The sequence below is a fragment of the Muntiacus reevesi genome, chromosome 2, assembly GCF_963930625.1.
Source record: "Muntiacus reevesi chromosome 2, mMunRee1.1, whole genome shotgun sequence".
Taxonomy (NCBI): Eukaryota; Metazoa; Chordata; class Mammalia; order Artiodactyla; family Cervidae; genus Muntiacus; species Muntiacus reevesi.
Genome location: NC_089250.1, coordinates 235,873,266 through 235,889,273, shown reverse-complemented (window position 1 = coordinate 235,889,273; position 16,008 = coordinate 235,873,266).

Genomic DNA, 16,008 nt, shown 5'->3' with positions numbered 1-16,008 from the left:
CCAGGGTTCGATCCCTGGGCTGGGAAGATCCCCTGGAGAAGGAAATGGCAACTTACTTCAGTATTCTTGCCTGGAGAATCCCAAGGACAGAGGACCTTGGCAGGCCAACGTTCATGGGGTCACAAGAGTCAGACACGGCTTAGCGACTAAACCACCACCACCAGGACTTTTCAACTTCCCATTCGACATTTTTGCTGGGTCATTTTCTATTGGAGGGAGGGGGTTGTTCTGTGCTTTATAGGAGGTTTAGCAGCATCTGTGACCTCTACCCACTAGATTCCAGGAGAAAACCTCAGGGTGACAACCAAAATGCCTTCAGACATTGCCTGATGTCCCCAGGGTGGGTGAAGCCTGGGGTTGGGAGTGGTCAGGCTGCCCCTGGTGAGAACGATCCGTCTAAACAGAAAGCTAAGCAACGGAGTGGTAGGCAACCCAAAGAGGAAAAGCATGAAAGAAAGTCTTGGGTGTTCCTTTCCCTGGCAGATTCAGAGCCCTCACAGCTGGGAAATGCCCTCTGATGAGAGCCAATTCCTGTTAGGGTTAAATCCTGTGAGTCCCCCTCTGGTAGGTGACAAGAAGGATTCAGAGGTACTTGTGACGACAGGGTAACCCCATCTATTCTGTTCTGCACACACTTCCTCACCAGATATCGTGCACCAGTCTTCGTGCTAAGTGAACAGAGGCTCCTCCAGTTCATCTTGTGGGTTTGAAGTTTTGGAATGACAAAGCAATGCATGCATGCTCAGCTGTGTCCAACTCTTTACGACCCCATGGACTGTAGCCCGCAGGCTCCTCTCCAGGGGGATTTTCCAGGCAAGAATACTGGAGTGGATTGCCATTTTCTCCTCCAGGGCAGTTTTCGAACCAAGGGCTCAAATCCTCATCTCCTGTGTCTCCTGCATTGAAAGCGGATTCTTTACCGCTTGAGCAGAACTCTTCTCATTCATCCTCAGAAAATCAGACAAAGAACAAAGAATGGGCAAGGGGAATAATAATTAAAAGCACAATAAGATGAGATGTCTTGGGCATTTATAAAAATGGATGAGGTTTTTACAAGCTTGATCTCCCCAGGAGATTGGTGCTATCAAGAAAGCCCAGTTAGAAGTGTTAAGTCAGAAGTGTTAAGTTAGAAGTGTTAAGAAACTTGTCCAAAGTCACACAGAAAGTAAGGACCTTAACCTTGGACTCATCAGGATTGGGCTCCAGAACCTGGGTGGTGGTGGGGAGGAGCGGTTCTTTCTTCCATACAAAATAATAAATGAAAGAATAACATCAAACATTACTGCTGACAAAAGTCCGTATAGTCAAAGCTATGGTTTTTCCAGTAGTCTTGTTTGGATGTGAGAGTCAGACCATAAAGAAGGCTGAGTACTCAAAAATTGATGCTTCAAACTATGGTGTTAGAGAAGACTCCTGACAATTCCTTGGACTTCAAGGAGATCAAATCAGTCAATCCTAAAGGAATTCAACCCTGAATATTCATTAGAAGGACTGATGCTGAGGCTGAGGTTCCAATACTTTGGCCACCTGATGCAAAGAGCTTCATTGGAAAAGACCCTGATGCTGGGAAAGACTGAAGGCAGGAGGATAAGGGAACCTCAGAGGATGAGTGGATGACATCACTGACTCAATGGACATGAGTTTGAGTAAACTTTGGGAGATGGTGAAGGACAGAAAAGCCTGGCATGCTGCAATCCATGAGGTCAATCCAAAGAGTTGGACACGACTGAACAACTGAACAACAGCAATGTCAAATAGCCATATACCCACCACCTATATTCTACACTTGTTTTGCTATTCTTGCTTTATCACATATCCACCCTCTATCCAACCATCACTCTATTTTATTTACTTTTATGTGTACTTATTTCCTCATACGTTTTAGACATCGGTATACTTTGTCCCTAGACATAGCCTGCCTATCAGTCACTAGGGTTCAATACTTGCTTACATCATTTTTTAGATAAAATTTTTCTACAATACATCCTTGAGATAAAGGCGATGTTGTGCATATATACAATAACTCAGCTATAAAAAGGAATGAAACTGGGTCATTTCTAGAGACGTGGACAGACCTGAAGTCTGTCATACAGAGTGAAGGAAGTCAGAAAGAGAAAAACAAATATATTAACACATGGATGTGGAATCTAGAAAAATGATATAAATGAAGCTATCTTCAGGGCAGGAGTAGAGACTGTAGGGAACAGACGTGTGGGCATGGGGAGTGGAGGGTTAAGGAGGGTGGAATGAATTGGGAGAAGGGGATGGATGGATGCGCACTGCCATGTGTAACACAGAGACCTAGTGGGAAGCTGCTGAATAGCAAGGGGAGCTCAGTGATCTAGATGAGTGGGGTGGTGGGGGGTGGGAGGAAAATCTAAGAGAGAGAGGATCCATGTGTATATATAGCTGATTCACTTCTTTGTATAGCAGAAATTTATAGCTGCAAATCATCTATACCCCAATTTAAAAAAAAAAGAAAAAATTTACATCCATGAAATGCATAAACCTGAAGCACAGCACACCAATATATGAGTGCTGACACCTGCATATGCCTTCGTCACACACACCCCCTATCAAGATACAACACATTACCTTCTCCCATTAAAATTCTCCCAGAGGTCCTCCAGTCTCTACCACAGAAACAAGTAACTCTTTCAATCGTTTTTTTTTCCCCATCATGAATGAATTTAGCCTGTTGTATAACTTTTTTTTTTTTTTAATGGACTCATAACGTATGTGTCTGAGTGAGTGTAAGGCTTTTCACCAAGCATCATGTTTTGAGATGCGTCCATGGTTTTACGTGTATCACTGGTCTGTTACCTTTTATTGCTGAATTCCATCACATGACTTTATCTCAGTTTGTTTATTCATCCCCCATTTATGACCATCTAGGCTGTTCCTAGATTTTGGATGATTATGAATTGAATGGCTGTGATAGTTTGTAAGAGACAAACAATTGTTAAAGGCAAGATGTAGCCTTTGGTAGGCATATACCTATATTTCCTTTGGATAAAATACCTAGGACTAAATTGTTTGGCCACAGGAGAGCTGTGTGTACAGTTATAAAAAACAAAACAAAACCACCTCCTTCCACCAACCACCTCACTTCCCACATTTAAGTTCCTATCAACAACACATGCAAGTTAGTTTTTCCACATCCTTGCCAGCATTTACTGTTGTCAGTTTTTTGGGTTTTTTTGTTTTGTTTTGTTTTAACTACTCTGGTGGGTATGTAGTGGTAGCTCAAGGTGGCTTTTAATTTGTATTTTCTTAATGACTAATGATGGCTGTTCAAGTGACAGAGCAGTTAAACATCCACCTGCCAATGCAGGAGATGGAAAAGACGAGGGTTTGATCCCTGGGTCGGAAAGATTCCCTGGACTAGGAGATGGCAGCCCATTCCAATATTCTTGCCTGGAAGATCCCATGGGCAGAGGAGCTTGCTGGGCTACAGTTCGTAGGGTTATAAAGAGTTGGACATGACTGAGCATGCACACGTATAATGACTAATGATCTTGACACTTTTTCATGTGTTTATGGGCATTCATAAATTCCCTTTCATTTGTAAACTATTCAAATCTTTGTACTTTAAAAGATACTGCATTGTTTTTCTGTTTAATTGTGAGTCTGAAGAGTACTTTATATATTCTCAGTAAAACTCACTAAACAGATAGATAAGTTGAGGTCTATAGTTTTAGCTTTCAAGAGGCCAGAAGAGATGAAGAGACTTGGGGTATTCGAACTGTTCATTCTGCAGGAGAAGACACTCAGGTTGACATGAGTCAGATCCCCTCTCACTTCCTCACCCCAACCCATGGCTGTGTAAATCACCAAGCTGAAAAGTGCTCTGCACCCTCAGAAACAGTGGGGGTAAGGTTACTTCCCTGGTGGTCCACTGGTTAGGACTTTCCCTTCCAGTGCAGGGTGTGTGAGTTCGATTCCATGTCCGGGATGTGAGATCTCTCATGCCTCATGTCAAAAGAAGAAACAGAACATAAACAACAGAAGGAATATTGTAACAAATCCAATAAAGACGTTAAAAAATGGTCCACATCAAACAAATCTTAAAAGAGAGAAATAGCGGGGGTAAGGGAACAAAAAGCTGGGCAAAGGAGAAGGAAAAAAAGAGGGGATAGGTGTGAGAAAGAAGTTGGGAGGATTCAAGCCCAGGAGGCGGTGTCCTGCACCCAGCATTCCTTCTCCTAGAGGCCAACTTCCCTTCACACGGAGGTTTTACAGACTCTTCTGTATTGAGTTCTGTGTGCTTGGGATCTGTGATAGTCATTTCTGCTGTTCAACATTCCACCTCTCCTTCAATATTTCCACCTCTCCTTTTTTCTGATTCAACAAAGCATTATATTGTCTTGCCTCCTTCATTAGACTGGCCATGTGACTTTCTTTGGCTGGTGAAATGTGAGGAGAAGTTGACTTCTGGGCAGAAAAATATAACAGCCGGTACAATCTTCGTTTTCTATGTTCTCTTCCCACTATTGTGATGGGTCTGTGAGTGATAGCCATGAGCAGAGCCCCGTGCTGACAAGAGTTAGGTAGGTAGCGTTAGCATGAAATCAACTTTCTGCTGAGGTTTTGTGGTTGTCTGTTACTGCAGCATAACCTAGCCTATCCTGATTGTTAGAGGATTGCTGCTTTCTCTTTCCACAAGCTGCTGAAGAAGTACAGCAGAATTTATCTAATTCAGCTCTCTCCCCTCCTTTAGCCATATGCTTTCACTGTGCTATGAAACTGATAGCTTGATTATCTTACAGCCGATGAATAACTGTAACAGTCAGAACTTGATCTTGCCGCTGTTTCTTCTCTTCTCTTGGCCCTTTTTTTAAAACAGCAGGAAAGTGGTTTTGATTTTTAATGTATGATAACCAGCAAAGTGAATTAGGGCACATTTTAATTCAGGCAAAAACAAACAATTTAATTCTGTTTTTGAAATAAGGATGAAAGAGCGTAGAAATCACGTGAACTTACAGCCTCTCACCGAGTCCCAAAAGGCTTCACACTGGCAAACTAAGCAAATGCTGCCCAGAGAAAATCAGAGTCAGGAGGAGAAACCCAGTCCTCTGGCTGTTGAGCAGTCTTCTCAAAGAGATGCCTGGGACTCAACATTCAGATCAATCACAGAAGAAGGTGGGATCAGTCAGCCAGAGCTGAACATACCTTCTCTTCTCCAACCAAGCCCTACAGTCATGGCCAATATTTGTCAACCAGTTCCTGCTCATTAATGATCAGCAAATTCATACCTTCCCAAGTTGAGGAATCCAGTTACCAATGGATGGCTCATTAAGTGTTTCAGACTCTTTAGCATATCAAAGTGGTGTTTACAAAGGGCCTAGCACTTGGCTTTGGGAATTAAAAAGAAAATAAAAGTCCAGTTGATTCTACACTATTCAACAAATATTGATTGATTGCTTTTACAGGGCCCAGTAATCACCATCCATATATGAATCTGCCCAAAATAAAGTAAGTAGGGTCCGGTTAAATCCCAGGGATGAGAAGTGTCAACAGAGAACCAATTGACCACTTTTTTTTTTTTTTCCACCAGTGAATGCTCACAAATCAGCCTTCTCCTTGGCTCTGGAGCAGTGATGGGAGCGAAGTACCAGAACTTGGAGGGTCCTAGTGCTAGCGGTGATGTTTTCAATTGTGATGCCAATTCACTCTCTTCCCCAGCCTGGCTTCTTTCAGGAGCTTGGCCTCTGGACCTGGGCTCATTTTTGTGGCTATATCAATATCCTTCGTGATAGCCCAGCTTGCATACGATGGGTAATGATCTGCTCTTGTGATTATCATTCATTTTGCAATTTTATTTCAATCAAAAGAGTAAGGCTCAAGGGTGTGGCCCTACCCAACTCCCCAAGGCTGGGATCTTAATTCCCTGGGCTGAGACCCCCTGATGAGCACACATGGAACTGATTTAGTGGCCATATGGCCTAAAGGCAGAGGGAATTACACTAAAGAAGCTGGCTTCTCTGCCAGCCTGTGTTTCTAGACCATGTATATGGTTAGCAATATGGAGTCACTGGACTTTCCAGGTGGCACTAGTGGTAAAGAATCCACCTGCCAATGCAGGAGACATAGGAGATGAGGGTTCGATCCCTGGGTCGGGAAGATTCCCTGGAGGAGGAAATGACAACCCACTCCAGTATTCTTGCCTGAAGAATCCCATGGACAGAGGAGCCTGGTGGCTACAGTCCACAGGGTCACAAAGAGTCAGACGTGACTGAGCGACTTGGCAAGCACTGTGTCCCAGACATGGCTACATGCATTAATGTTGTGATCTCATTCAATCATAGCAACAACTCAGGAGGCAAGTGTTATTTTTATCCTCATTTTGTAAATGAGGAAACTGAGACACAGAGACATAGAGACAAAGGGCCAGTGAATTTGTGAACGGAAGACTCAGAATTTGCTCTCAGCAAGCTTTAAGTGCTTCCCTAGTAGTTCAGCTGGCAAAGAAGCTGCCTGCAATGCGGGGGACCTGGGTTCTATCCCTGGGTTGGGAAGATCCCCCGGAGGAGGGAACAGCTACCCACTCCAGTGTTCTTGCCTGTATAGTCTATGGAGTGGCAAAGAGTCAGTCATGACTGAGCAATTTTCACTTTCACTTTCAAGCTTAAATCTATTGCAGAGCTAAGAAATTTAGGCACTTCCCTGGTGGTCCAGTGGTTAAGACTTCACCTTCCAATGCAGGGAGTGTGGGTTTGATTCCTGATAAGAGAGTTAGGATCATAAATGCTTCATGGCCCAAAAAAAAACCCCAAAAATTAAAGAGAAGCAATATTGTAACAAATTCAATACAGACTTCAGAAAATAGTCTACATTAAAAAAAAATCTTGAAAAAAAAAGAACTTTAAGAGCCTTAAAGAACCATCAAGAACTTTTAAGAACATTGTACCATAGCCAGGGTAAAAAGAAGAACATTAAGGGAGTTGCAGTCTTCTTGGCAACCTGCTAAGGAATATAGCAAGCCAAGCAGGCTGTTTTGAACAAATCTAGGCTCTATGTTCTGGGAGAAGGGTAATAGAGCATTTACAAAAACCTAAGTGATTAAAAAAGTATTATGCATTAACCTATAAAAGCCAGTATAAAATGAAAAGGGAAAGCCATAAAATAGTACGTATAGTTCATTTCAGTTCAATTGCTCAGTCATGTCCAACTCTTTGTGACCCCATGGACTGAAGCACGCCAGGCTTTCCTGCCCATCACCAACTGAGCTTTCTCAAACTCATGTCCATTGACTCGATGATGCCATCCAACCATCTCATCCTCTGTCATCCCCTTCTCCTCCTGCCTTCAATCTTTCCCAGCACCAGGGTCTTTTCCAGTGAGTCAATTCTTTGCACCAGGTGGCCAGAGTATTGGAGTTTCAGCTTCAGCATCAGTCCTTCCAATGAATATTCAGCACTGATCTCCTTTAGGATGGATTGGTTGGATCTCCTTGTAGTCCCAGGGACTCTTAAGAGTCTTCTCCAACACCACAGTTAAAAGCATCAATTCTCTGGTGCTCAGTTTTCTTTATAGTACATCTTTCACATCCATTATGACTACTGGAAAAACCATAGCTTTGACTAGATGGACAAAGTGATGTCTCTGCTTTTTAATATGCTGTCTAGGTTGGTCATAGCTTTTCTTCCAAGGAGCAAGCATCTTTTAATTTCATGGCTGCAGTCACCATCTGTAGCAATTTTGAAGTCCAGGAAAATAAAATCTCTCACTGTTTCCACTGTTTCCCCATCTATTTGCCATGAAGTGATGGGACCAGATGCCTTGAAATCAGTTTTTTGAATGTTGAGTTTTAAACCAGTTTTTTCACTCTCCTCTTTCACTTTCATCAAGAGACTCTTTAGTTCCTCTTCACTTCTACCACAAGGGTGGTGTCATCTGCATACCTGAGATCATTGATATTTCTCCTGGCAATCTTGATTCCAGTTTGTGCTTCATCCAGCCTGGCATTTCACATGACATGCTCTACATATAAGGTAAATAAGCAGGGTGACAATATACAGCCTTGACATACTCCTTTCCCAATTTGGAACCAGTCTGTTGTTACATGTCTGGGTCTAACTGTTGCTTCTTGACCTGCATACAGATTTCTCATGAGGCAGGTCAGGTGGTCTGGTATTCCTATCTCTTGAAGAATTTCCCACAGTTTGGTTTGTTGTGATCTACACAGTCAAAGGGTTTGGCATAATCAATAAAGCAGAAGCAAATGTTTTCCTGGAACGCTCTTGCTTTTTCTATGCTCCAACAGATGTTGGCAATTTGATCTCTGGTTCGTTTGCCTTTCCTAAATCTGTATGTATAGTACAATCACATTTATATAAAAGCAGGAGAACTATATTTGTCTGTACATCTATCTGAATAAAAATGCAGAAAGTTACTGGAAGGAGGTATACAAAAGATGGCTAAGAGTATGGAGCCATTGTTGCTGCTTGCTGTTTACTTGGAAAGTCATGTCCAACTGTTTGCTACCCTAGGGACTGTAGATCACCAGGCTCCTCTGTCCATGGGATCCTCCAGGCAAGAATACTGGAGTGGGTTGCCATGCCCTCCTCCAGGGGATCTTCCTGACCCAGGGATCAAACCCACATCTCTTGCAATGCCAGGTGGATTCTTTATCACCAGGGCCACTTAGGAAGCACGTCAGTCTCCATTACTGGCTGCCGAACACTACATTTACCTCTAAGGAGAGCAGGATGGAGGGCATGGTGAAGAGGGAATTTTTCCGTTTGGTTCTGTGGAGTTAAGGTTTGCTTAGACTTATTTCGCAGTAAGGATGTGCTGTGCTGGGCTTAGTCGCTCAGTCGTGTCTGACTTTTTGTGACCCCATGGACTGTAGCCCACCAGGATCTCTGTCCATGGGGATTCTCCAGGCAAGAATACTGGAGAGTGGGTTTCCATGCCCTCCTCCAGGAGACTGTCCCAAAGGGATCTATCTCAGGTCTCCCACATTGCAGGCAGATTCTTTACCCTCTGAGCCTCCAGGGAAGCCCCACAGTAAGGATGTACTCTTATATTATTATGTAACTTTTAGAAAGACAGCTTTATGAAAAAGATACAAACAAGTGTCAGCAAAGATATGGAAGGAGTCAGATATGGATTGCAAAATGATGTAGATTCTTTGGAAAAAAGTTTAGTGGTTCCTTAAAACGTGGAACAGAGTTACCATACAACCTAGCAATCCCACCTGAAAACTCTTAGGTGGATGTTTAATGCAGCATTGTTATAGCAGCCCAAAAGTGAAAACAACTGAAATGTCCACCAACTAATGAACTGATAAATAAAATGGGTAAATCAGAAGAAAATTCCAGGCGATGGAATATTATGCACCCATAAAAAGAATGACATTCTGATCTAAGCACAACGTGAATGGACCTTGAAAGCACACTCAAAGAAAGAAGCCAACCACAAAACATCATGTATCCTGTAATTCCATTTATAGGCAATGTCCAGAATAGGCAAATACATAGACAGTGAGTAGATCAGTGGTTGCCCAGAGTTGTGGGTATGACGTAGGGGATGGGGAGTGACTGCTAATGAGTATGAGATTTCTTTTGGAGATGGTGAAAATGTTCTAAAGTTTGATTGCCATGCTGATTGCACAATGCAGTGAATATGCTAAAAAATGGGTGAAATTTTATGGTATGTGAAATATATCTAAATAAAGCTGTACTTTTAAAAGAATCTATTTCATTTGGTGTTACAGACTATAACATTTTTGAATACCATTTTCTGATGATAAACGAAACACTGTTAAAAACACTTAGATGACATATATAGATGTAATTAAGAAAATTAAACTCACCACACTTAAAAATATATATTGGATTGGCCAAAAAGTTCATTTGGGTTTTTCCATAAGATGTTACCTGCATGTTAAATGACACCAGCTCATAGAAATTTGGATAGTATAGACGGGCGTAGAAGAACAACTAAGGATTTTTTCCCTCATCTGAAACTCCCAATCGCTCTCTCCAGTGATAACCAGTTTTATCAGCTTCATACATTGGTGCCCGAAACCCCTCTGTGCACACACAAGCGTGCAAAGCACATGTATACACACACATGCATGCTAAGTCACTTCAGTTTGTGTCTGACTCTTTGTGACCCTATGAACTGCAGCCTGCCAGAATCCTCTGGGATTCTCCAGGCAGGAGTACTGAAGCGGGTTGCTAAGCCCTCCTCCAGGGGATATTCCTCACCCAGGGGTAGAACCCATGTCTTTTAGGTCTCTTGCATTGGCAGGCAGGCTCTTGACCACTAGTGCCACCTGGGAAGCCCATACACACACATATACATAAGGATGTACATATATATTTAGTATATCCTTTAAAAATAATTAACAACACTCGCTATTATGACTCTTGACTTTTGAAAGTGAACAGTTTATCTTGTCGACCCTCCTGCATCGGCACCTCTGGGGCTAGTTCATCGTTGTAGCCGTTGTGTAACACTCCACGAGATACTGGCTCTCCTTTACTTGCTGGTATCCCCCATGTTTTGGTTTTGTCAACACTGCTGCCTCCAACACTGAGTATGGGATGCTCTCCCAGGAGGGGATCTCCAGGTCAGATATAAATAGGGTATGAGAGGCCTATTAATCCATGCCCTCTCCAAAATTTTGTTTTGTCTTGATATAAGTAGTTAATTCATACCCATGGTACAAAATCTGAAAGCAAAACAGGGTACAATTCCACTTCTGGGTGTTTATTGAAAGGAAACTAAAACTCTTGCTGAAAAGATATCGATGTCCATTCTTCATGTTCATGCAGCATTGTTTATAAGAGCCAAGATGTGGAAATAACCGAAGTGTCTATGGATAGACAAAAGGATGATGGAATATTACTCAGCCATAAAAAGAAAGAAATCCTGCCATTGGCAACATGGATAAATTTTGAGGGCATTATTAAGCGAAATAAGTCAGACAGAGAAAGATAAATACTGTATGATTTTATTTATGTGTGGAATCTGAAAAACAATTAAGAAACTAAATTGATGGATGCAGAGAATAGATTGGTGGTTGCCAGAGAGAAATTGGGAGTTGGGCAAAATGGGCGAATGGGGTCAAGATTACAAACCTCTAGTTAAAAGATAAATAAGTCCTATGGATAAGGACAGCATGGTGACAACAGTTAATAATGATGTATTAGATATTTGAAAGTTGCTAAGAGAATGAATCTTAGCAGTGCTCATCACAAAGAAAAAACTTAGTATTAATAACTGCTCGGTGATGAATGCTAACCAGACTTCTTCTTGTGATCGTTTTACAATATGCACAGTATCAAGTCCCTGTGTTATACACATTCAACTAATATAATGGTATATTTCAACTGTATCTCAGTTTTTCCAAAAAACATAGCAGGATGTACAGTGAAAAGCACATCTCTTCTGCCTCATGTTCATTCAGCATTATTTACAAGAGCCAAGATCTGGAAATAACCTAAGTGTCTATGGGTAGATAGGATAGAAATGATGATGGAATATTACTCAGACATGAAAAAGAAGGAAGTCCTGCCATTTACAACAACATGGATAAACCATGAGGGCATCATGTTAGGCAAAATAAGTCAGTCAGAGAAAGATAAATGCCCCTAGTGAAACAGTACTAATCCCAGGAGCAAATTGTCTGTGCAAAGTTTTGGTCCCTTCACAAACCTTCCTAAAGCAGTATTTTGGAATGCCTTTCAGGACGGGTTTTGCAAGATGCCAATACAAATAAATACCTCAGTTCTTAGAGGTCAAGTAGAACATTTCCAGTTGGTAAATATGAAATAGCTTTTAAGAGTGAAATAGATAGCTTCCTTGTCCTCAAATTAGGTGGTGAGGTAGTAGCATTCTGGATCTCTATGAAGAATTCTATAATTGGGGTGATAATACTGGGTAGAAAGATTTAACTACACACACACACACACATACAGTAGAAAGTTGAGTCAGAAATTTGAGTCAGACTGGCTAAACTTGAATATCAACTCTATTGTTGACAAACCATGAACCTGAGTTGTGAAATCTCTCTGAACCTCAGCTTGCTAGGCTGTGAACTGGGGGTAATATTGTCTACTTTGCAGTTTTATGGGCAGTTGGACAGAATTAGGATGAAGTAACAGAGATATTCATGTTTAAGGCAGCACTCCAAACCTCAATCCAATTGAGATAAATAATATTTTAATACAATATTTCAAAAAATAAAATTAGTAAACTATGGCCTTGGGGCTGGCCACTGTTTTTGTAAAGATGATTTCATTGGAATTAGAGATGATTTATGTAGAGCCTCAAGTTCAATGCCTGACACTTAGACATAGGTGGCTCAAGGAGCTGGGATTCGGCGGTTTTAGTTGAATTCTTGGATCAGAAGATACCTAATTGAAAATGTGGTCCAGTGATTCTCACATCCCCTCCCCACTCATTCCTATTGCTCACAACGGAAATGGGGCTCCCGCCTCAAGCCATTTATCAGAGTGGCAGATTAAAATTATGTGACAGGAAGTTTTCTGTTCATATTGTAATCTAACCGAATCACCAGTTCTATATTGATAATTCATTATGGGATGCCGCTCTCTCACTGAAGCTCTGAAACGCTTTTTGCCATAATGATTTTAAACCTCACTTCTATAATGGCCTCCTGACAGCGTCCGTCAGCATCCCTTCCGTGTACAATAATATTATTCTGCAATATGTCTTGGGAGAATGCTTAAAAGCTTTCTCTCATTTTCTCCATTTAACTCATGTATTCTTCGAGTTTTTACATTAAATGGTCATTCTTAATATCCCATGACACGTCACCTCTTTTCTAGAGAGGACACAGTACTTACCCGATTCCAGAATCTATACTAATCAAATCACGCTTTCCCACTTCAGCTGAGAGCAGTTCGTTCAGTGGAACAGCATTTAATCTGGAGGAGGAACTTATGAAAGAGAACAAAAACAATTTAAGCTGCAGTTGGTTAAATGTGAACGTGATTGATGCAATTTGTTGTATAAAAAGGAATTAGCAGATATTGAAGTCAAGTTGTGGAATGAAGGTCAAAAATGCCCAGATTTATTGTCTGTGGACAACCGACAAGGCTTTCTTTAGAGCCTAACCGGGGCATATGGTGGATAAACATTTGCGTTTTGCTATGGAAGAAGAAAGGCTACAGCTAAGGCTTTAAGTGTACGCTGTGATACAGTAATTTAAAAACACTGAGATCCATCCTTGAAACCGTGATGCTTTATTCCAGATTCCCTCCACTCTGCTTAATCTGTGCTTCCCAGCTCTGCCTTGAGCAAGAAGCTAGGAAGTCGACTTACAGCACCTATTTTTAAGGAAGAAAGAACATCTGATCATCCACTCGACTTCCCTGTAGGATTCAAACACAAAACGGAAAACTTGAAGCCTGAATTCCTTTAAGGTATGAAAGGACAGAACTGACGTTTTGCCTTGAGGCCCCCAGACTGGGAGTATTTTGATTTTAAGAGTCAGGGACCTCCAAACCTGCAGGCCGATTTCTTTCTCTTGCGGATAGAAAGTTCCATCTCACTAATGGATTGGGGGCAGGACATGGGATGTGTTGGGAGGCCAGTAATGGAGAAGATGTTCATTTCAATCCGAAAGTGGCTGGAGGTTGAGAGGAGGTCAGTGAGCAAAGACTAGGGACTGTGAATCATCCATCCTTTTGACATGGGCACCAGCCCTGAGGGGAATGGATGAACTTGACTGACCTACCCAGAATCTGCATGGTGGGGAACCCGAGAACAGAGAGCAAAAGTTCTGTTGGAGCCAGAGATATCTAGGTTTGAATTCTGTCTCTGTCACGTAATAGCTGTGTGACTTTGGGCAAGTCACTTGACCTTTCTGAACCTCAGTTTCCTGATCTGTATAATGGGGAGATGACAATACCTATCTAGGATGCAGCAAAGATAACAGATATTATCTTTGTAAACTGCCCCACAGTGTATCTTGCACACAGTCTGTTCTCACCAAAGTGGCAGTTCCACACCATTCTATGTGGCCTGTGTCCCTAGATGTCCTCGAGTGGCCAATTGTAACTTGATGGATTGCAACAGCCAAAATTTCAAACAGCTATTTGGATTGTAAACTGACTCGTTTATTCCATTTAAAAGCAATGGACAAATACATTGTGAAATCAAAATGATGGGAGGACTTCATATAATGGAATTTGTCTTGCACTTTAAAAATTAATCTTTAAAAACTCCATTTTGCCATGTCCAGTTGCCAAGGTGCCATTGGCAAAGACCTCGGCTAGAGAGAGAGGCTGTGCCATCTCCTTTATCCAAAGGTATTTATTTTATTTTATGCTTGCATTCTGGCTCACAGAGCCTCTAGGTTGGCATCGCGTTGGATGAGAAATCCATTTGTTTGGGCAACTTCAGCAGGGAAATTTGCCCAGAAAACTGGCTGGAGCTGGCTTCGGAAAAAGCCAAATTAGGTCTCTAGCAGACTGGAGTCCCTTCCAAATGAGTTCCCAGCGGGCAGGGAGTGTTCAGTTCTGTACAGTGTGCAGCCGACACTGAGAGCCCCCAAACCGTGTTAAACAAAGAAGACCCAGCCATTGGCAGTCACAACGATTGGCAGATATCAGATTGCATTCCTTTGTCTGCTGCCCGGCTTATTTTCATACCCCGATCCAACCTTTGTAAAGGAGCAAGCTTAAATGCTGACAAATTTCCCCTTCCATAAGAAATTGCTTCTGCAATTTGTCTTTTTAGCTGAGCTTCTGTGGGTCTGTGTAGCATAAAAAAAAAAAAAAAAAATGTTGTCCTTGTCACCTGCCATTTTTCCAGCCAGCCTGACACCCCCGGGCTTCCCAACAGCTCTCTGCAGCAGGAGCTGTCTCTGAGCTCTTAGCACCACCAGATAATTGAGGTTGTCACATCTCTTGTTCATTGTTTTTTCCAGCCCTGGAAAAATGCAAATATTTCATTGTAGTCATTAATTTTCCCATCCTTTTCTTCAAGCATCTCGTCGGTGTGATCTGATGAAAAGGGCTGAAGGCATGATTGCAAACACAGTGGCATCGGGCTCCTGCCCAGGGTAGAGAGAATCTCATCAGATCAAGTCTCAGGGAGGTCATCAATCACGCCCGCTGACAACCATTTTGCCTTCGTTTGTTACAGATGTGAACATGCTTAATTATTTGTAGTGTAATTAGTTCATGAAATGTCAGGAAATGTCAAACTGTGTTCACAGCACAGATTTTTTTTTTTTTGCCGCAAAGAGCGGCGAAGAGCAAGTGTCAGTGGAAAATGAGAAGAACTGATGGGAAGGGCTGTGTCTGCAGGCAAATGAGGGAATGGCTTGGGGGACAAATGAGGGTCAAAAATATTAAGATTAGGCATTTTGGAGAAGTAGACTTTCAAAAAAAAAAATCCAGGTATGCATCAGACAAGTGGGATGTGACAAGGCAGACATTCTGCCAAGTTCCTATCAGGGGAGTTTGGGTTGGAGATTCTGTTCACCTTGAGTTTAAAAGCAGTGGATTTTGATGTAAAAGGATGTCAAATAAAAAAAAAATCCACACCTGGGGAGGCAGAATCTTCCTTACATTCCTTGTGCTAGAAACCTTTTCCTTTCTCAAACTATTTATTTTTAGGTAGAGAAGAGGTCAAGGTATGAAGTCATCCCTTTAAGGACAAATTTTCTGCCAGAGAAAGGGCAAATGTTTCTTTTCTGCAGCCTTGATGAAGAAAGCCTTTTGCAAGCTTGAGTGTTTCTTTCCTTCTTGTCTGATGCTGGAGGCTGGTAAGTTTGCCCCCTGGTACTAGAGTGAAGGGTTGCCCAGGTGGTGCTAGTGGTAAGGAACCCACCTGCCAATGCAGGAGACCTAAGAGATGTGGGTTTCATCCTTGGGTTGGGAAAAGGCCCTGGAGGAGGACAAGGCAACCCACTTCAGTATTCTTGCCTGGAGAATCCCATGGACAGAGGAGTCTGGTGGGCTACAGTCCTAGGGTAGCAAAGAGTCAGATGTTGACTGCAGTGACTTAACTCTCACAAAA